Source organism: Vipera ursinii (assembly GCF_947247035.1).
Source record: "Vipera ursinii genome assembly, chromosome: 2".
Classification (NCBI taxonomy): domain Eukaryota; kingdom Metazoa; phylum Chordata; class Lepidosauria; order Squamata; family Viperidae; genus Vipera; species Vipera ursinii.
In genome coordinates, this window is record NC_139513.1 from 79,221,409 (window position 1) to 79,243,736 (window position 22,328).

Consider the following 22,328-nt stretch of genomic DNA (forward strand, 5'->3'; position numbering starts at 1 on the left):
GCCTTTGAATTTTTAAATTTATTCTCCCTTTCTTCCTCCACCTCTTATTTGAATCCGAGGAGACCATCCAAATGACAGTTTTGCCAAGCTGGTGTCCCGTTTATAATAATTGAAATATTGCTTTAATAGCTCAGTTTTTGATGTTTGATGTAATATAATTGTCATTAATTCAGTCTGATCTTTTTCTTCTTCCATTTCCATCTGGGTTAGGTAGAAAGTAGTAGCTAATGTTGTTATTGTTTGATTAGCTGAATCCTCAACATACTGTATTTGAAGGCCTTTGATATCTTCATTCTTAATGTTGCTTTCTTCGGGTATTGTTTTTTTAGTTGTAAGTTTTGTAGTTGAAGTTGGAGTTTGGACTTCAAGGTTTTCTGTAGGCTGTGTTTGTTGCTCTTTGAAGTCTCTTATTTTGATGTTAATTTCTACTTCTTCTATTTTTGAATTGTCAGTTCATCATTTAAAGTCAAAGTTTGGTTTAGTGGCTTTAAGTTGTCAGGTTTATCATGCAATTTGGCTTTAATTTGCTCAGTTATAGCCAAGATTGTGTCCAATATCAATTTGTAGTTAAGTGGTGGGATATAGTCATCCATTTCGTTGGTGTTTACAGCTAAGTCTTCCATGGAGGCTATTTTAATAAGAGTCAATAATTTTCCACCTCCAATGCTCCTAAAAGTTGTTTTCAGTGCCAGGTGTTCCCACACTTATCTTTGAAGATAGTATCAAGGACAGCTCTGTTATTCAGTCAGTTCTCACAATAAGCAAAAGATTTACTTGCAATTCCAGGTTTAGCCACAAGATGTCATCAATAGCATATAGAATAAGTTGTAAAGTTCTTTCCCCCCCATTAATATAAAGCTTTTGTATAATTAGTCCATTCTTTTTTCCTTAATTCACATCTTAAACAGAAAATAGGGTAGTAGATCCCCACAAAAATAGGAGCTTTTTAATGAGTAGAAATAAGATTACTTAATTTCTTGGCTTAATCAGATGATTTTTTTTCCTTCCACACTTTAAGGCTTAAAATGTTATTCCCCAAGTATACAAATGCCGTTGTTTAAAAAAAAGGGGAGAAAATATTCATAAAAGTCCCACAGACAGGCAGTTAGGGGGATAAGAAAGGTAAGGTCTCACCCAGGTCCTCCAGATTGCTTCATTGTGCTAGATGGTGCTTTTGGCTTTCAGCAGGGAACGGCTTAATGATCGGCCATCTTGATGGCCAGTCTCTTCTTCTTCGGGCCAAAAGGAGCTGCTCTGGATTCAAGCAGAGGGCTTCTGCCCTTCCACGATCACAGGATGGCCTCCTTGTGGTGGTCGCCCCTCCAGGGTGACTTTCAGGGTCCTCCAATGAAGAAGGATCGGATGGCAGGGAGAGAGCTCTTCCTGTGTATACAAAAGCGCCGTGCACGCAAACCAGAAGCCTAAATATGCAATATTTCCTTCATCCACATACCTGCTGACACTCAGAAAAATAGAAAATTGATAAGATAGAATTCATAATTGTAGAATCCATGCTGGTTTTTCTTCCTGTAAATTTTGTTCTTTTAGCTACTTAGGGTTTTTTTTTAACCACTGTTTTCACCAAGTTCCTTAGAATAGAAATTAAGCTGAGCAACCTATAATTTCCTAGATCTGTCTTGGATTTAAAAAAAAACAAATGGTATTCTAGTCTTCTGGAACTGAGCCAAATTTGAGGGGCAAATTACAACTCTTTTGCTAAGAATTCAGCAATTTCATGTTAGAGTCCTTTAAAAACTCTTGGTGGATGTATTAGGAGCCTGTGACTTATTAGTGTGTCATCTTTCAAGATGTGTCAGAGCAAAGGAGGACCCCAACCTTTCTGGCACCAGGGATCAGTTTAAGAAAAAAAAGTTGTCTTCCACGAACATGTGTGGTTGTGGTTTTACATACAACTTTGATCCCACACATGTGCAGATGAAGCTTGCTCGCCCACTACTTGTGGGGCCTGGTTCCTAACAGGCTATGGACTGGTATCAGTCTGCAGCCTGGAGATTGGAGACCCCTTTCTTAGATTATCTTTTTTTGTTTTCTCAATTGCTTTGTTTTTGGATTTTTCCTTGAGAAAGTCAGTGCAGACTCAGGTATCTTCCTATATACTCAATTGTAAAAAAAAAAACATAGATGAAAAGAATTCATCCTGTTTCTCTGCAACTGTCAGACTTCTTTTGAAAAAATTAGGCTAGAAGCAGGCAGGAAAGGACAGAAAGTTCTATTAAGTAGGCTGATTGCAGAGCAGCCAATGAAGCCATTACAAAAGAGTTCTAGCTATTGCTAGCTATCAAATGCAAGTCCTGTTTATAAAGACATCAAGGTTTTATTGGGCCTGTTCACCTGCACATATGCTGTGACAGACTTGAAACTCTCTCTCTCTCTCTCTCTCTCTCTGTGTGTGTGTGTGTGTGTGTGTGAGAGAGAGAGAGAGAGAGAGAGAGAGACAGACAGACAGACAGACAGAGTGTATGTGTGTGTGTGTGTGAGAGAGAGAGAGAGAGAGACAGACAGACAGACAGACAGACAGAGTGTATGTGTGTGTGTGTGTGTGTGAGAGAGAGAGAGAGACAGACAGACAGACAGACAGAGTGTATGTGTGTGTGTGTGTGAGAGAGAGAGAGAGAGAGACAGACAGACAGACAGAGTGTATGTGTGTGTGTGTGTGAGAGAGAGAGAGAGAGAGACAGACAGACAGACAGAGTGTATGTGTGTGTGTGTGTGTGAGAGAGAGAGAGAGAGACAGACAGACAGAGTGTATGTGTGTGTGTGTGTGAGAGAGAGAGAGAGAGACAGACAGACAGACAGAGTGTGTGTGTGTGTGTGTGTGTGAGAGAGAGAGAGAGAGAGACAGACAGACAGAGTGTATGTGTGTGTGTGTGTGAGAGAGAGAGAGAGAGAGACAGACAGACAGACAGAGTGTATGTGTGTGTGAGAGTGAAGTATAGTTTCCACTTGTTCCATGTTTTTATAACAGATTGGTCCATTTTCAGGCTGCTTGCTTCTGTCTTGGTGCAGAATATACAATCTGTATATGGTATTGGATAATTTATTTTACTTCCTTGTTACCAACAACCCAACAGCATCCTGAGCAGATTGCTTCCTTTAACTACCCAAAGTCACTAAGAGTCAGGGAGCATATACATTTAATAAATTATTATTATTATTAAGTAGTATGCTTTGCCCCCCACACACATTGTATTATTTTTTAAAAATTCCTTATTGTCACCCTTCCTTTTTTTGTTAGAGTTTATGTTCTTTTTTATTCCTCTCATTAAGGCAGCCTTCCTATTTTGTGAAGGATGCCTTTTAAATCTTTAAAGCTGCTTGGACACCTTTAGAAACAGGCAAGTTGATTCTTTCTTATATTGTAAAATACAGTCTAATTGGGCCTTAGTCTTCAAAGTTTTTAGTTTTTTTTTAAGTAAAATATTTATTTCTTTTAATTTTCAATTTGGGCAGCAGACAACAATATATTGGAAAATCAATTTTATTCTAGCAATAGGAAACAAACAGCTGAAGTTGGGAAAAGAACCAAAGAAAGATCACAGATGGGGATCAAACTCTTAGTCCCCAGGCTTTTTTTCAAAACATGTTGTCCTTACACTTGTCCCCCTGCTTCTGCATTCCATATATGCATGGAAAATGTATGCATGCAAGTATAAAATGTTATCATTCAGCAGCAGCATATACCAGAATTCATTCATTGTTCCCATAAATCACAGGCTTCCCATGAATTCATAATTCATAAATCTGTAATTCTCATAAATCTGTCTCCAATAAATTGGAGCCATTATTCTTATTAACACATACACACATACATTCTTTTCAGAGCTTATAAAAATGCAATTCATCTCTCTATAAACCTATTACTAGAATTTTATCAGTAGCTTTTTCAAGAAAGGAAATTGATCATATTTAGTACACTATGCATTTTTTTCAATCCCTAAATTACCAAGGAATTTTCACTTATCTGTTAGAAGTTAAAAAAAAAGATAAATTCTCCACTATATAATTAAGCATTAATTCCTTTGAAAATGTGTAATAGTCCACACTCTGGAACATATTCTACTGTTTGCTTAGTTATAATCCTTGCTTCTTTCAGTATTTTCTTCCACAAAGGTACAACTTTTTCACATATTTGTTACATATATTAAAAATGTTCCATTCTGTTAACAACCCCTCAAATATTTTGCATTATACTAATTGGAGTTAACCGCCACTGCTGTTCTCTTTTCCACCACAGCTCTTGCCTAGAAGTTGATAAACAGCCTCCTGATTTCCACTTATTGTTTACTGTTTCATGGTATGAGACTGCAGTGGCTCATGTGGTTGGGACACTGAATCAGAAGACCATGGAGAAGTTGGCAGCTTGGCAGTTCAAAAGCTGGGAGTGTGAACTCCTGTCAATTTGTCCCAGTTTCTGCCAACATAGCAGTTCGAAAACATGCAAATGCAAGTAGATAAATAGATACCACTTCAGTGGGAAAATACTGGGGACATGAAAGGAGCCCCTTCGGGCATCCTCTGGGCAATGGTGATGTCACTGGCTAATCCTTTCAACTTGGAAGTGCCTTGGTAGATGCTTCTGACACAAATGTATTAGTACCATTTCATAGGACTTATTTGTTTCCATATATATACAGGGAGATCTTACATTTTTCAATAATAACAAACATGCACAGACGTATATTTGAGATTGTTCCTTTAGGCTGTGCGGAGTATCTAAATATTAACTTTTCAAAATCTAAAAACAGTAAGATTTTGACAGGCTTACATCTTTTTTATCTTATCCTACAAAGACTGTCATAACTCCATGATGTCAACTTGGGCAATTCCATATTGCTCATTAATTCCTGGAGATATCATTAAGGATATTTGGATGGAGGGGGAGATATCTTCTATCAATGCTGGATATTGATTTCTCCAAGCCTGAAACATAGCTTTTGTAATCATATTATCTAGATTAACTTTTTAAAATAAGTTCCTTAGGAAGAAAAAGCAGAATCTCTAATTTGTCTTATAGATTTATCTATCCCTTGTATATATTCTATGTGTATCCCCCTATTTTATGGAATCTTCCCACATAAATGGAGTAATATATCCCAAATTTGCTATTTGGTAATATAAAATCCCGAGGGCCACGTAGCAGAGTGAGCGCCTGTTACTCGTCCCAGCTTCTGCCAACCTAGCAGTTCGAAAGCACGTAAAAATGCAAGTAGAAAAATAGGGACCACTACGGTGGGAAGGTAACAGTGCTCTGTGTGCCTTTGGCGTCTAGTCATGCCAGCCACATGACCACAGAGACGTCCTTGGACAAGCGCTGGCTCTTTGGCTTTGAAACAGAGATGAGCATCGGCCCCTAGAGTTGGAAACGACTAGCATGCATGTGCGGGGGAACCTTTACCTTTACCTAATATAAAAATGTATTTATTTACTAGATTGATTTGCCACCCATCGGTGACTCTGGATTCCCTCATCCTGTTTCTGACTCTAATATAGAATATTTCTATTAACTCTTATTTTTTTAGAATTAAAATAAAAGGTGTTAATTTTTCTTTGCCATAGCATGCATATTTTATCACAAAACTATCTCTCACTTATTTTGGCCATGTCCTATGGGGGAATTCACTGGAGAATGCAATTATGTTTGAAGGAGTTAGTGGCCAAAGGATATATGTATGCTACATTCTACCTCTATGCCCTTCATTTCTGAATGTAATACATTTGATACATATAGTATTCTTTTTAATCCTGATCATTTGGCTTATATATTTGCTTCTTATCATTGCCTTCAGGGTGACCTATCTTGCTCTTAACAATGTTTGCTTCTCAGCATTTTTGTTTCTTTTTGTTTTTTTAATGTCAAAACCTGAGCTTAATGTTGTTTCACTTGGCTGGAGTTCAAATGAGAAAATGGGATGCTTCCATTTCAGGAACACTCCAAAATCAATGGAGCATGACCTGAAATATTCATTGGAACAATTTCTGTTTGCTGCAGTTGAATAAAAAAAAATGTTTTTTGAAGCTGAAATACAGATCAGCCTTGAATGAGACTGATGCCTACCTGAGTAATATGTAAATCCTTTCATTAAGGTTTTAATGAAAGCTGCCCAAATATCAATAAATTTTACAGCTTTTCAAATACTTATATTTTCAAATACTTCTACTTTTATGAAAAACTATATTCATGCATTGCTATTCAAATATTCCTTTAGAATCTAATTTTTCCTGCCAAATTTAGTCAAATCTTTAATGACTTTCAGCATGCATTCAATTTAATTCTGGTTTGGTGCATTTATAGAAATCAGCGTTACAATTTTATTCTAAGACTTCTCTTCAATAAAAATAAATTTCTTTTCTCTATTTTACAGAATTTTCTCTATCTTTGTTTATGTTAGCCTTGAATAAAATGGTTAGAATTTTTTACTTACCAGTGCTTTCTGCAAAAAATTATCTTCCAAACTATTTGTTCTTGGTCCTTTCTAATTTATAAGTTCCCTCTAATATAATCAGAGAGGGATTGAAAGATCTTAAGCAAATGTTGTTGTTTTTTTATGCTGACCACAGGTTCAAAGAAGCAAACATCTGTTCTGCATCGATTTCATATTATGCTTTTTTTGTTCCTATTTTGCTTACCAATAAATATTTTATTTTCATTTATTTCTTAGATTTTATCTAGATTTTTTTAAAATCCAGTCTTTATTATTTTTATAGATAACTCAAGGCAGTGAACATACCTAATACTCCTTTGTCCTCAGTAATAATCCTGTGAGGTGGGTTGGGCTGAAAGATAGTGATTGGGCCAAAGTCACCCAGTTGGGTTTTATGCTTAAAGTAGGACTAGAATTCACAGTCTTCTAGTTTCTAGCCCAACACCTTAAGCATTACACCACATTTACACTTTTAATAAAATATGTTATTTGGAAAAAGCATTACTAAATCTTTTGAGATCTAGCTTTCATGCCTAAGGTGGGACTAGAACTCATAGTCTCTTTGATTCTAGCCAAATCTGTCATATAAGCATGTAGATTTCCAGTTAAATAGAAAATATAGGAAATATTCTGATTATCTATCCTTTTTCAAAACACTATTCCTTCTCTATTCTTATCTCATCTTCCAAACCCATCTCTCTACCCTGCCCTACCTTCCTTATGCAATATGTGAATAACTGCTTTTTAATTTATTTTCATTTCTTTAAGTAATATGGCTGCCCAACTCAAACATTGCGATTCTGGGCAGCATACAGTAGATCCAATACAAAACAAAAAAATAACATTTCAATTTAAATCCAATCACCATTAACAGAAAATCAGAGACCTATATTTGTATCTACTTCTGGATAGGAACTCCAATCATCCTGGCCTTAAAGTCCAAGAAAAAATGAAGCCCAACCAGTTTGGAGCCAATCATACTTTGGGACTGGAGAGATCATTCAAGATTGTTTTAGGAGATTAAATAAATCCTCTATTTTGTCTAAAAGGAGAGATGCTATGTTGAGCTCAAGTCTCCTCACTCCTTAGCCAATTGTGCCTCTCTATTACCTTCTACAAAATATTTCTCTTTATTTTTTCTTTCATATTTCCCAACTAACATTGAACACTTATTCTGTAACACTGAATCTTCTTATATTTCCCCAGCTACAAAATGTTCTTTTATCTTATTATCTTTTGGAGAATTACAAAATACAGGATTTTAGAAGTCCAAGGTTGCGTTTTATTAGTCATTCAAGCAATAATCTGGTTGTTTTTTCTTTTTCTTTTTAAATAATTATTTGGTAAGAAGTTTAAATGCTTTCCTTCCCTGTAGTTTAACAGGGCTAGCACATTTTAAAACAGCATTGTATCTCTGTTCCATTTTATCTCTTCCAGGTCATAAGCTCTTTGCACTTTTTTGTTTCTCACATGGGGATTCACACATCTTATTATGTCATTTTCTCTGGGTTTGAATTCTGATGAGCCTAGGGGAAAAGCCCTATAGGCACGTTGCAGAGCTTTATCTAAAAGCTGAAAGTCTAGCAACGGGCATTAATCTTGGAGATAAGTTATCCAATTAACTCAGTATTTTCTGCATTTTCTCTGATGCCTTTACATCTTAAATCATTTCTTCTATTCTGGTCCTAGACATATATCAAATCTAATGCATTAATTTAATTATTTTTTAATGTTTGTATTGGTGTTTATATTTATGCCCTGTGAACCGCCCTGAGTCCCTTTGGGAGAAGGGCGGTATAAAAATCTCAATAAATTAAATTAAATTAAATTAATTAATGTCTGTAATTTTGAGGGGAAGTTTTCCAATATCAAGCTCATTTTTCATAGCAGTGTCAGATGCTTTACCAGCTATCTGAGTGACCTTTGATATTTGATAAGACATTCATTTCTGTTGTTTATTAATTTGTTCAGCCATATCCACCAAATCCTTTCACATCTTTTTAGCCGACTTTTAGCTTTCCTTAACTTGCTTAAGCTTACCTTTTATCGAATCAAAAGCCAAACCCTTTCCAGGACCGAGTATAATTTTTGAGCATCCTCTTGAGACAGGAAGTGCTGTTCTTGCTGTATTCGTTTGTCTAATGTAAGCTTTAATTCCTCTTCCTCTTTGTAAAGTTCCTTTTTAAAACATATTTTTTATTTAACTTTGTCACTTAGCAGGATTCCAGCCAGATCTAAATGGTTAAAATTATCAAAGGAGCTGGGTCAGGAAGAGAGCAAATGTCACAGTGTGCCATTTTTATGAGAGCTACCAGTTCTCTTTGCCACCCCCTTCCTCAAATAATTGACGTATTACTACTTGGCCTTCTTTCTTTTCAGTCTTTTTCATCAGATCCAGCCTTTTGAAGAACGTTCTCCCTTTGTAGTGCTATGTTGAATCCTCTGGTGTTTCCCACTTGCATTTGTGCTACATGAAATAACATTATGGTTCCTATTTCTGTTGGTTCAACATCACTTCCACATCACACTGATTGTCACTGTGTAGGATTAAATGTAGGGTTGCCTTTCATCTTCTTGGCTTCAACCCTAGTTGTGCTCTAGCTCAGTCATTTAAATATGTAAACTTTTGGCTTCTTTGTTGTGGCTTGAGTAAAATTTTGCTTGGACTATGTGGAGACCTCTATTATTACAACAGCTTCCTATATACACCTGCATTGACAGAAGGATGTTTGACTTGGCTTAATTGCCCTTTGATTAGCCTCTGTGATTATATTATATTACATTACTTTTCTGTTAAGAAATTATATTGGTATATTCTCAGCCATTCCATTTTTTTAAATGGTTTATGCAAACCTTCAACTACCATAATCCCCATCTTGGGAAACACTTAAATAATCCTTCATCAGGTGTTGAAATAATTTGATTCAAACTCTACTGTGTATTTCACTGTTAATCTAGTCCTTTGTGCTTCTGATTGCTAGAAAAGCTCCTGTGAATTCTAAACATCTGGAGGCAAGTGTGGGCAAATTCCTTTCTCAATCCTCATAGAAAGTAATGATGAGAAACGCTTATTCCTATGAAAGCTTCTCAGCACTGTAGCAGTTCCAGATGGCATTTGATATAAAATCCCATAGGTGGAATGTGACAGTCATCTGAACTGGATTACCTACTTTGGATATTTGCGATGATTTCATTGGTAGCTGAACCAATCTAATCTCTAGCTTTGCTAACAGAAAAATAATGTGTTTGGCATTTTTTCCTTTCTCTGTTGAACATGGATGAGAAAGAAGGATCAACTCTGCAGTATGCTGCATGAAGATTAAATTTCACAACAAATGCAGAAAGGGCATTGCAGTACTCAGAAATTCTATTTGACCTTCAGAAGACTAAATGAATAGATTAAGGAAAAAACAGGAATCAAGAGCTAAATTAGGACCAGAAGTCATAAAATAAATCCAAATGTCAACATAAAAAGATAACAGCATCTTTAAGAAAGACTGATTTATGTTAATTTAATTTATGCAGCTTGACTGGGGTTTGGTGAAGTTTGTATAGCTAATGTTTTTCTTGGCCCTCCTCTATTCCAGTTTTCTATTTCAACTAATTTCAAGAGTCTATTTTTTCTTTTTGTCACAAATTTTGTATCTCAAATTTCTGACAGTCAATTCACGTATGTGTCCACTTCTGTGTCTCAGAGGCATTCCAGACTATTCCACGTCAAAATCACACGGAGCAACTGTTCTTGGATTAAATAATGGTTCTGCTCAAGCCACTTCCTCTATTCAACCATATTCTGGCCTTCAGTTCAAATGTTCTAGAACATTTGCCTAGAAACAATAATTCATCCTGAATAGTCTCTCTTCATTTCCTGATTCATTTAAATCACATTGATTTATGATTCCCCTTAGTTTTTCTATTCCATAACTATATTTCTAATAAAACGTTTGATATGTTAGTGAGATAGTGAGATAGTTCTCAAATAGCCAAAAACCTCCTTCAATCTGCTATATCTATAGCACCGCTGGAAAAATACCTTGTATAGTCATAAATCTCTGATGAAACTATTGATTTAATGAAAAAACAATGGACAATGAAGAATACCAGAAGTTTCAATAATAAACTGGAGCAGGCTGAACTTTGCAAGACCATAAGAAAATGTACCCAAGAAGAAATGCATCAGTTTAACATGAAGCTTGTCAAAAAGGCAATTGAACAAAACAAAGCTATTAATAGAGCAAAAGGCAAGCTTATGAATACAAGAAAGAAGGTTTTTGCATTAAAATGTGAAGATGGCTCTGTGCATAGAACAAGACAGGTAGAAATGTTAGAAATAATTGGAAATTTCTATTCAGAGCTATACAAAGATCAAGATCACTCAAAAGTAACAACACCCACAAAGAGGAAATGCCAAATATCCTACTGGAGGAATATCAAGTGGCACAAAATCAATGAAAAATGGCAAAGCTTCAGAAAATGATTATGTTACAGTTAAATGGTGAAAGCTGGTGGTCACAGTTTGCACAAGATACTAGTAAAACTATAATCAAGAAGATTCAGAGAAGAAAAAAAAACCTGATGCATGGAAAAATACTGAAGTGATTCTTATACACAAGAAACGGGCCCATTGTTGGAGCATTCACTGCTTCTGGAGGCAGGTTGTTCCACTGGTTAATTGTTCTAACTGTCAGGAAGTTTCTCCTCAGTTCTAGGTTGCTTCTCTCCTTGATTAATTTCCATCCATTGCTTCTTGTTCTGCCTTCAGGTACTTTGGAGAATAGCTTGACTCCCTCTTCTTTGTGGCAGCCCTGAGATATTGGAACACTGCTATCAAGTCACCCCTTGCCCTTCTCTTCATTAAACTAGACTTATCCAATTCCAGCAACCGTTCCTTATATGTTTTAGCCTCCAGTCCTCTAATCATCTTTGTTGCTCTTCTCTGTACTCTTTCCAGAGTCTCAACATCTTTTTTACATCGTGGTGACCAAAACTGGATGCAGTATTCCAAGTATGGCCTTACCAAGGCATTGTAAAGTGGTATTAACACTTCATGTGATCTTGATTCTATCCCTCTGCTAATGCAGCCTAGCACTGTGTTGGCTTTTTTGGCAGCTGCAGCACACTGCTGGCTCATATTTAAGGGATTGTCCACTAGAACTTCAAGATCCCTCTCACAGTTACTACTATTGAGCAAGGTACCACCTATACTATACCTGTACATTTGGTTTTTCTTGCCTAAATGTAGAATCTTACTTTTTTCACCATTGAAATTCATTTTGTTAGATAGCACCCAGTGTTCGAGTCTGTCCAGATCCTCCTGTATCTTAAGCCTATCTTCTGGAGTATTGGCTATTCCTGACAGCTTGGTGTTGTCTGCAAATTTGATGAGTTCCCCATCTATCTCCTCATCCAAATCGTTGATGAAGATGTTGAAGAGCACTGGGGCCAGAATAGAGCCCTGGGGCACCCCACTACACACTTCCTTCCATGTAGATGCAATTCCATTGAGGACCACATGCTGAGTACGGACGGTCAACCAGCTATGAATCCATCTGGTGGTGATGCTGTCTAACCGACATATTTCTATCTTATCAAGTAGTAGGTTGTGATGTACTTTAAAGAACTATTGCCCAATAAGCCTTCTTTCAGTCATGTACAAGGTTTTCACCAAGATAATAGCAAACAGAATATTGAGAACATTAAATGATGCACAGCCAAAGGAGCAGGAAGGATTCAGAAGAGGCTATAGCACAATAGACCACATCTAGGTTGTTCAGCAAGTCATTGAAAGGCACAATGACTACACCATGCCTCTGTGCATAGCTTTCATTGACTACGAAAAGGCACCGTATTCCAACAAGCAGTAATTAATGCATTGCTCAACCAAGGTGTAGACATTGCTTACATACAGTAAACCTATTACAATCAATATATGAAAAACCAATGGTGACAATTTGCCTTAATGAAATTAAAGAGGACATCAACATAGAACAAAGTGTATGACAAAGCAATAGAATATCACTTATCCTTTTTGCTGCCTGCCTTGAAGATATATTTCGCAAACTAGACTGGGCAAAAGGTGGAATAAAAATCAATGACGCCTATTTAAATCATTTAAGACAGGGGTGTCAAACTCAATTTCATCGAGGGCCGCATCAGCATTGCAGTTGCCCTCAAGGGGCCGGGTGGGTGTGGCCTGGGTGGGTGTGGCCTACTGGGTGGGCATGGCCAGAGTGCGTATGGCCTACTGGGTGGGCGTGGCCAGGTGACTATGGGGGCCTGGGCAGGAGTGGGAGAGATCTGAGGGTCTCTGGCAGAAGGAGGGTCTCTGGGCCAGGGCCAAGGCAGTGGGGGCCGTTCCCTCACTGTTTTCAGGATGGCTTTGCGGGCCGCATGAAACCACTTCATGGGCCGGATCCGGCCCCCGGGCCTTGTGTTTGACATATCTGATTTAAGATTTGCAGATCTTGTTAAGATTTGCAGATTGTATTGCTGTCTTCTCACAAGACCTGAAAAGCTACAAAGACAAATACAAGAGCTGCACAAAGCAGGAGAACTATTTGGTTTAAAAATAAACCTGAACCAGGTTATGTTTAATGAATTCATATATATATATCTAGTTGTTGTTAGCTGTGAAGTCATGTCCGACCCATCGCGACCCCAAGGACAACATTCCTCCAGGCCTTCCTGTCCTCTACCATCTTTTGGAGTCCATTTAAGTTCATGCCTACTGCTTCACTGACTCCATCCAGCCACCTCATTCTTTGTCGTCCCCTTTTTCTCTTGCCCTCAATCTTTCCCAGCATTATGCTCTTCTCCAGTGAGTCCTTCCTTCTCATTAGGTGGCCAAAGTATTTGAGTTTCAACTTCAGGATCTGGCCTTCTAAAGAGCAGTCAAGGTTGATCTCCTCTAGGACTGACTGGTTTGATTGCCTTGCAGCCCAAGGGACTTGCAGGAGTCTTCTCCAGCACCATAGTTCAAAGGCCTCAATTCTTTGGCGCTCAGCCTTTCTTATGGTCCAACTTTCACAGCCATACATTGCAACTGGGAAGACCATAGCCTTGACTATACGCACTTTTGTTGACAGGGTGATGTCTCTGCTTTTTAGTGTGCTATATAGATTTGCCATGGCTTTCCTCCCGAGGAGCAAGCGTCTTTTAATTTCTTGGCTACAGTCCCTATCTGCAGTGATCTTGGATCCCAGGAAAATAAAATCTGTCACTACCTCCATTTCTTCCCCATCTATTTGCCAGGAATTGAGAGATCCAGATGCCATAATCTTGGTTTTCTTAAAGTTAAGTTTCAACCCAACTTTTGCACTCTCTTTCTTCACCCGCAACAAGAGGCTCTTTAGTTCTTCTTCACTTTCTGCCATTAGAGTGGTATCATCTGCATATCTTAGAATGTTGATATTTCTCCTGGCAATCTTAATTCCAACTTTTGATTCATCTAGCCCTGCCTTTCTCATGATGTGCTCTGCATATAAGTTAAATAGGCAGGGCAACAGTATACAGCCTTGCCAGACTCCTTTCCCAATTTTGAACCAATCAGTGGTTCTGTGTCCAGTTCTCACTGTTGCTTCTTGACCCGCATATAGGTTTCTCAAGAGACAAATAAGATAGTCTGGTATGCCCATCTCTTTAAGGACTTGCCACAGTTTGTTATGATCCACACAATCAAAGGCTTTAGCATAGTCAATGAAGCAGAAGTAGATGTTTTTCTGGAACTCTCTAGCTTTCTCCATGATCCAGCGTATGTTAGCAATTTGATCTCTAGTTCCTCTGCCTCTTTGAAATCCTGCCTGTACTTCTGGTAGTTCTTGATCCACATACTGCTGGAGTCTAGCTTGTAGGATTTTAAGCATAACTTTACTAGCATGTGAAATGAGTGCAATGGTGCGATAGTTTGAACATTCTTTGGCACTGCCTTTCTTTGGAATTGGGATGTAAAGTGATCTTTTCCAATCCTGTGGCCACTGTTGAGTTTTCTAAATTTGCTGGCAAATTGAGTGTAGCACTTTTACTGCATCGTCTTTTAAGATTTTGAATAGCTCAGCTGGAATACTGTCACCTCCACTAGCTTTGTTGTTGCTCAGCTTTTCTAAGGCCAATTTCACTTCACATTCTAGGATGTCCGGCTCGAGGTCAGTGACCACCTCAATGTGGTTATCAGGGACATTAAGCTTGTTCTTGTATAGTTCATCTGTGTAATTTTGCCACCTCTTCTTAATCTCTTCTGCCTCTGTTAGGTCCCTGCCATTTTGGTCCTTTATCATGCCCATTTTTGCATGAAACGTTCCCTTCATCTCTCCAATTTTCTTGAAGAGATCTCTGGTCCTCCCTATTCTATTGTTTTCTTCTATTTCTTTGCACTGTTCATTTAAGAAGGCATTCTTATCTCTTCTAGCTATTCTCTTGAATTCTGCATTCAATTGGGCATATCTTTCTTTTTCTCCCTTGCCTTTCGCTTCCCTCCTTTCCTCAGCTATTTGCAAAGCTTCCTCAGACAGCCATTTTGCTTTCTTGCATTCCTTTTTCTTTGGGATGGTTTTAGTTGCTACCTGTTGTACAACGTTGTGAACCTCCATCCATAGTTCTTCAGGCACTGTGTCTAACAGATTTAATTCCTTAAATCTATTTGTCACCTCTACTGTATATTCAACAGGGATATGATTTAATTCATACCTGAGTGGCCTAGTGGTTTTCCCTACTTTCTTCAGTTTAAGCCTAAACTTTGCAATGAGAAGCTCATGGACTGAGCCACAGTCAGCTCCTGGTTTTGTTTTTATTGACTGTATAGAGCTTCTCCATCTTTGGCTGCAGAGCACATAGTCAATCTGATTTTTGTGTTGACCGTCTGGTGATGTCCATGTGTAGAGCCGTCTCTTGGGTTGTTGGAAAAGTGTTTTCTATGACCATCGTACTCTCTTGACAAAATTCTATCAGCCTGTGCCCTGCTTCATTTTGTACTCCAAGGCCAAACTTGCCTGTTGCTCCGGTTATCTTTTGGCTTCCTACTTTAGCATTCCAATCCCCCGTGATGATAAGGACATCATTTTTTGATGTTAGTTCTATAAGGTGCTGTAGGGCTTCATAGAACCATTCAGTTTCATCCTCTTCAGCACTGGTGGTTGGGGCATAGACTTGGACTACTGTGATATTGAATGGTTTGCCTTGGATTCAAACTGAGATCATTCTGTCATTTTGGGGATTGTATCCTAGTATTGCTTTTCCTACTCTTTTATTGACTATGAAGGCTACTCCATTTCTTCTGAGGGATTCTTGCCCGCAGTAGTATATCTGATGGTCATCTGAATTAAATTCACCCATTCCTATCCATTTTAGTTCACTGATTCCTAAGATGTCAATGTTCAGTCTTGTCATCTCTTGTTTGACCACATCCAGCTTGCCTTGATTCATGGATCTAACATTCCAGGTTCCTATGGAGAAAAAGTCTTTATAGCATCAGACTTTCCTTTCACCATCAGACATATTCACAGCTGAGCGTCCTTTCGGCTTTGGCCCAGTAACTTCATTCTTTCTGGCGCTACTAGTACTAACCCTCTGCTCTTCCCCAGTAGCATATTGGACGCCTTCCGACCTGAGGGGCTCATCTTCCAGCGTCATATCGTTTTGCCTTTTGGTACTGTCCATGAGGTTTTCATGGCAAAGATACTGGAGTGGGTTGCCATTTCCTTCTCCAGTGGATCACATTTTGTCAGAACTCTCTGCTATGACTTGTCCGTCTTGGATGGCCCTGCACGGCATAGCTCATAGCTTCATTGTATTACGCAAGTCCCTTCACCACGACGAGGCAGTAATCCATGAAGGGGAGATAGATAGATAGATAGATAGATAGATAGATAGATAGATAGATAGATAGATAGATAGATATAGATATAGATATATACACATATGTGTGTATTATATTATATTATATATAAATTATGAGCATAATTTTCAAGAACAACCTCCCTCTGTGCCTGAAAAGAAAAGTTTTAGATCAGTGTATGTGCTACATGCTCTAACATATGTTGGTGAAACATGGATACTAACTTCATAATTGATACAAAAGCTATGAGTGGAGCAAAAAGCCATTACAGGACATGATAGAAAGACCTTCACATGGATTAGAGAACATACAAAAGTATATGATATCATCAAGAGAGTAAAATAATGGAAATGGAAATGGGCTGGTCACATAACAAGAAGAACTGATGGCAGGTGGACCAAGGCAGTCATTGAATAAATCCCATTTGATACAAAAGTGTCCACAAAAGGGACCTAAAACAAAATGGAGTGATGACATCAGCAAGTATTGTGGGCCCAATTGGCAAAAGAAAGCTCAGGACCGTTGGAAACATGAGGAAGAGGCCTTCATCCTGCAGTGGGTAGACAATGGCTAGAACTATGAGCTGATATCAAAGTATTCAAAATGGAGAATTTTCCCACAATATCCAATGCTGGTATTGCTGGGAACTCTGGATGGTTAAAGCAACATCAGTACATGTGACTGCATTCTCAACAGTGTGCACAGAAATGAGTATTTTTTTTTTCATAACTGAATCTTCATTTTTGCTGTAAAAAGTTAATTTCAACACTGTAATAGGGTTTAAAAAGGCAGACTTGTTTTTATTTTGCCATCTAGTATCATGCCTCTTGGGCTTAGCACCTCACCGATGAAGCTCAGGCTGCCCCATCTTGAAGACTCCTTCAGGAGAAACTTTTCAGTGACCGCTCATATGCCTTCCAGCTTCAGAATATAGCTCTGCATGCAACTTTTAAATATTGTTATGCTAAATTTATCTGCAAAAATAGACTGCGAATATATAAAACTGGAATAAAGACCCAATAAAATCACAACCCTGGAAAGGATATCAATAAATAAACAGTGATTCATTTCTGAGAAATGATTTGTTCGGGGGAGGAGAATGAATGATACATTTCAGTTGGCAAAAAAAATAGCACAATCAATTCATGAAGCCTGAGTCCTCAATCTTTTTGTGGCAGTGAAGAAGTCTGAAATGTTGTTATCATGTTACCAACCCATTTGCAAAATGCCATGATAGATATGGCCCATACTAGTAATCATACAATGCATTAGAGTGCTGTCCCCTGCTCTTCTTCCTAAGAATGCTTCTAGCATCCAGCACTATTTGGAACATACGTTATAATTCAGGAAAATGTTTTGCTTTGCAGCAGTTAGCCTTCCATTCATTTTTAAATTAAAAATATCTTTAAAAAAATAATACAAAGCAGAAGGTTTGGTAGTATCCTCTGTTGGAGTTATGCTATCATCCCAGGTTGCATTCTAAGGACTTAGGCCCCAGAATAAATCTTTTGAATTTGCCATGCTGAACTACCTTATTATGTAATGAGCATTGGGTGTACAATGTATAAGTAGAAGAAAAATAAGAAGGGACGTAAGCAATATATTAAATCCTTACTCCCTATCTTACTCCTTCCTTCAATCACATTGGTTGGGAATTATGGGAATTGAGCTCCAAGACCTCTTGAACCAAGCTGATTGACACAAAAAATAGAGGGGGGGGGGAGAGAAATGCCAGATTATACTTAAAGGTCTGTTGGTGAAGTTATAGTCCCATGTTGATGTGGAAAAAGGTATTGTTACATCAGGGATATAGAGGAGCTAGCTGCTAGGGAAGATTAAGTTTGAAGTAAGAGCTCTGGAGATCCTCTAATGAGTAGCTGCATCTTGTAACTATATGAGAAGACTTATACTGAACCTCACACTGACCTTGCCTTTCCTGCCCCTTCCTAAAAGACCAAGATTGTGCCAGGAGGAGGAGAAGGAGGAGGTGAAAAATTCAAGTTGATGACCTTAGGACCACACACATTAAAAAAAATGATTTTTTTTCTAAATGCCATCAGCTGCATATTGTTTAAGCAAATATCAGTGTTGATCCCTAATTCACATTTTGCATGGAGGAAGGCATCGTCAGAAGTCAAACACTTGAGTTTTAATTTCCTACATCAATATGTTTCACTCAACTTGATGAATGTTCATCTGTTTATGCTGTGGTGTTCCTGAAATCAAATTCCGTAAGTGGCTCTAAATTGGATTTCTTCAGTCCTTTTACTGTAAGACAAGTGCTTAATGTCAGATGAATCAAGAGGAAATGTCTAAAAGAAGGCAACGCAAATGCCTATAGCTATGAAATAATTAGAGAATTAACAGCAGCTTCCTGTTATTTAAAAGCTACCCTGAGCAAAGACATAATCTATCCTACTTGGTTTATCCTATCAATTACACATTTTATGTAAAGTTAAAATTAAGGTCAGGGGGAAAAAAGTCTTTCTGAATCTAACCAGGTTACTATGAGCATTTTCATTAAAGTAAGAGTTGTATCCAGAAAACAAATGTGTAATGTAACCCTAGGCTTATTTATTCCAAATTAAGCCTTACTGAATTCAATGCAGTTTACACTCCAGTAAGTACAATTGGATTGCAATGAATATTCATTTTTCTACCAATATAGCCATGCATGAAATGAATGCCGAAATAGTCAGTGATTCATTTATTGTAAACATTTTAGTAAGACAATTTCCAAATTGGCATGAAGTAGAAGCAATTCCAGGCAAATATAAAATACAGTACAGTTATAACAATTAGAAAGAAAACATGCCAGAGCATTAGTGGAATAAAAAATATGTGTAATAACTCATCATAAACATTTGTTGAATGCACTAAATTAGATGTTCAAATATAGGACAGCATGGGATGTCTTATATGTCATATTTCTATTCATTCCAAATTTTGATGCATTCAGAAAAATATTATAAAAAACATGTGCTTTTTCATGAAGTGTTCAGTTAAATGCTGGGGATATTTTGCTCCAACTACAGCACTGCAAAGAAGTTGATTAGATCATGTGATGTGATCATATGCTAGTATAGGTCCCTATGGAGCAGAAATCATTTCAGGTGTTCATGTTATTCTGGAAGACTCATTGGTCTTTATTGATGCTGACTGGCTCCATGCCAATAGCATGGGAGATAAGAAGACAATGGGAATGGATAATGCTCATCTTTGTGACTACAAAGAAATTGATACTACTGTATAATACAGGAAGAGCACCAACTTTGGGTGTGTTATGCAAGGCATGGAGGAATTCACTTACTACATTTGAATAAGTATTTTATATAGGAAAATCCATTTGGGGGCAATTTGCTTAAACCCAGAAGTATACTGAATACCTCTTTCACATGACTACAGGAACATTTCCAAGTCTCTAAGAAAGATGATCAGGCTATCTGAGTATGAGAGGAGAGGAAGATCAATATTTTTTCTCTCAGAACTCCATCTTGTTCTTTTCCAGACTGAATCTATGCCTCCATTGTTGTTTTCTGTTTCACTGGGATTTCTGCAGTATTCCCAAAAGATTCCAGTAATCCTTTGAAGTCATAATTTGACTGGGGGTTACGTACCTTGTCTTCAGTCTTTCTGGTTGTCTCTTCAGGCTGTCCAGTCAATACTTATGAGGCCATTCCCTATCATACCAACACCCATGTATTGGTTGGTTGATTAGGATAACCAATAATTGCCTAATTGCAAGAGTTACTTGTAGTTGCTAATAAACTTGACAGTCATTGAGTTTAGAGCACTTCTTGACTTGTACAAAATTAGGCAGAGAGCATCAATATTGGGTAATTACCAAGTGGTATTGTCATATTTCCACATACAATTCCTCTAGATTAAAAACTGGAGGTACAGTGCTGTTTTTAATCTGAAAATAATTCCAAACAAGCAGACACTGATGTTACCTAATTGGGTAACAAAACCTTTGCAAGCAAACCACCAAGCTCACAGAGAACCAAGCTCTCCGCAAATAAAATCTTGGAAGAGTTCTAGCCCCACATGAAATCTCAAGTTAGATAATTAAAATTTCCTTAGATTTCCTGGGGGCAATAAGCAAGTAGTTCATATTTTCTTGCTCTCTGTCTCTATCTGTCTCCTCGTAGTCTAGTCCAGTGTTTTTCAACCACTGTTCCGCGGCACACTAGTGTGCCGCGAGATGTTGCCTGGTGTGCCATGGGAAAAATTCGAAAGATTTAAAAAAAAATGTCCACCCGAAGAAGCCGGGGCCACATGAGGCCGGGGCTCCGGACAGCCCACACCGTAGTGCTTCGGAGGCGGCGAGGCCGGCAGTTGCAGTTGCAGCTGCTGCTGCTTCATCGTCGTCCTCCCCGGTGCTTCCCTCACCGCCGCCGCCGCCTTCACCGCCGCCTCCTTCTTCTTAGACAGCTCGCCGGGCAGAGCGCATCCTCCATCCGCCTGCCACGCTCCGCCTGCCCTGCACGTTGGAGGGGAAAAGTTCGCCGGAGGTTCACGAGCTTTCTCTCCTACCCATTGCCGGCTTGCCCAGCGTTGGGGTGAGCCTAGGACTTGGGGAAAGGAAGTACCCCACTCCCCGCCGCCGCCGTTGCCTCCCCGAGCGGGCTTTTCAGTTCGGTCTCTCTGCTGCCCAGGCGGCTTTCAGCTCCCTCTCGCCTCGCAGTGCCGCGCTCCAGTCAGTTTTGCAGGCTCAAGTTACAAGTCCCGCGGACGGCGGGGCCGGGTGCCCGCAACTCGCTGGAAGAAAAAAAAAAGTTGTTTGCGTCTCTCGCCTTGTAGCCACCTTCCTCTCTGCCCAACTCTCTCTCGAGCTCCCGGGGAGAAAAGGGGAGGGGGCGCCGTTGCTCACTACCACAACACTCCCTGGAGGATGGCCGCGACGGATCGGGCGAGGCGGTGGGATCGTTCGAGGCTTCTCCGAACTCTGCTCGAATCCTTCCCTGGTGGCGGAAGACGTCATCGACCTCCTTTCCCATTCAGCGCTGAAGAAAAGGGCGGGAGAAAGTGGTGGGGGGGAAAAGGGGGAGATGGTCTCCGTTTCCCCAGGCCGACTTTTTTCTGGCCGAGAAAGGCGGATGGGCTTCGGGATGACATTAGCGCCCGCAAGCACTAATAAAGCTTTAGGCCGCCATAATAATGATAAATGATTACATTAGATATTTTTTTTAAAAAAATGATTAGCTAGCAAACTAGGGCTTCCTTGTTCTCAGGGCTGTTTGGGAAGATACAGTATTTCTGTTTATAACGAAAAGGAACCTCTCTTAACTTCCCTCTGCTTGGCCTTAAAGCAGGGGTAGGCAACCTTGGCTCTTTTATGACTCATGGACTTCAACTCCCAGAAGTGCTCGAAAATTACTGGTGAGAAGAATTATTTTCTTTTATGGTTTCAGGAACCATTAACGGTAAAATTTTCAGGAACCATTAACAGTTAAATTTTTTAACATTTTCTAATGGTGGAGTGCCTCGTGATTTTTTTCATGAAACAAGTGTGCCTTTGCCCAAAAAAGGTTGAAAAACACTGTTCTGGTCTACAGCCCTGGTATTCATTGCATATCTTTCCTACAAATACTTACCTTCTGAACTCAGATAAGATGGGCCAAATACTGCTACCTTGTAAGATAAAAAAATGCCTCATCCTAAAGATACAAAGATAGCCTTGTGGGAAGTCAGCCCCCCAGAAGAATATTTAAAAAAGCAGAATATTATATTTCCCCAAAGGAAAATCTTAGGTAGAAACTCCACCCCACCCCCCAAAGTCTCTCTGCCCCAAGCAGAAACCAGGTCTGAAGAAATGCAGATCTGATAATCCTTTCAGAAAGACTGGAGCCAGGAAGCTTAGAACTGATGGGATTACAAAGACAAAGATCCCTAGAATCAACAACCCCTCACCCCAAAAATCCAACACATGATATAGTCATCAGCCATAGCCCCAGGGAAGCAGGATATGACCTTTGGGGCATAATAGAATTAACCCACCACCATTAGAATACCAGAAAGCCACTCTGAAACCTCAGGTCAAAGTTCATGCCATA

At 38.8% G+C, this 22,328-nt stretch overlaps 1 long non-coding RNA gene across 1 annotated transcript; it reads right to left on the bottom strand.

Moving 5' to 3' along the window:
* Positions 1–1,365: 1,365 nt before the first annotated feature.
* LOC310634012 lies at positions 1,366–8,635 on the bottom strand. The gene is made up of 3 exons (XR_014491138.1): positions 8,484–8,635; positions 6,444–6,510; positions 1,366–1,453 (listed from the first exon to the last, which is right to left on the bottom strand). It is a non-coding gene; the product is annotated as an uncharacterized lncRNA (long non-coding RNA).
* Between the last annotated feature and the right edge of the window lie 13,693 nt (positions 8,636–22,328).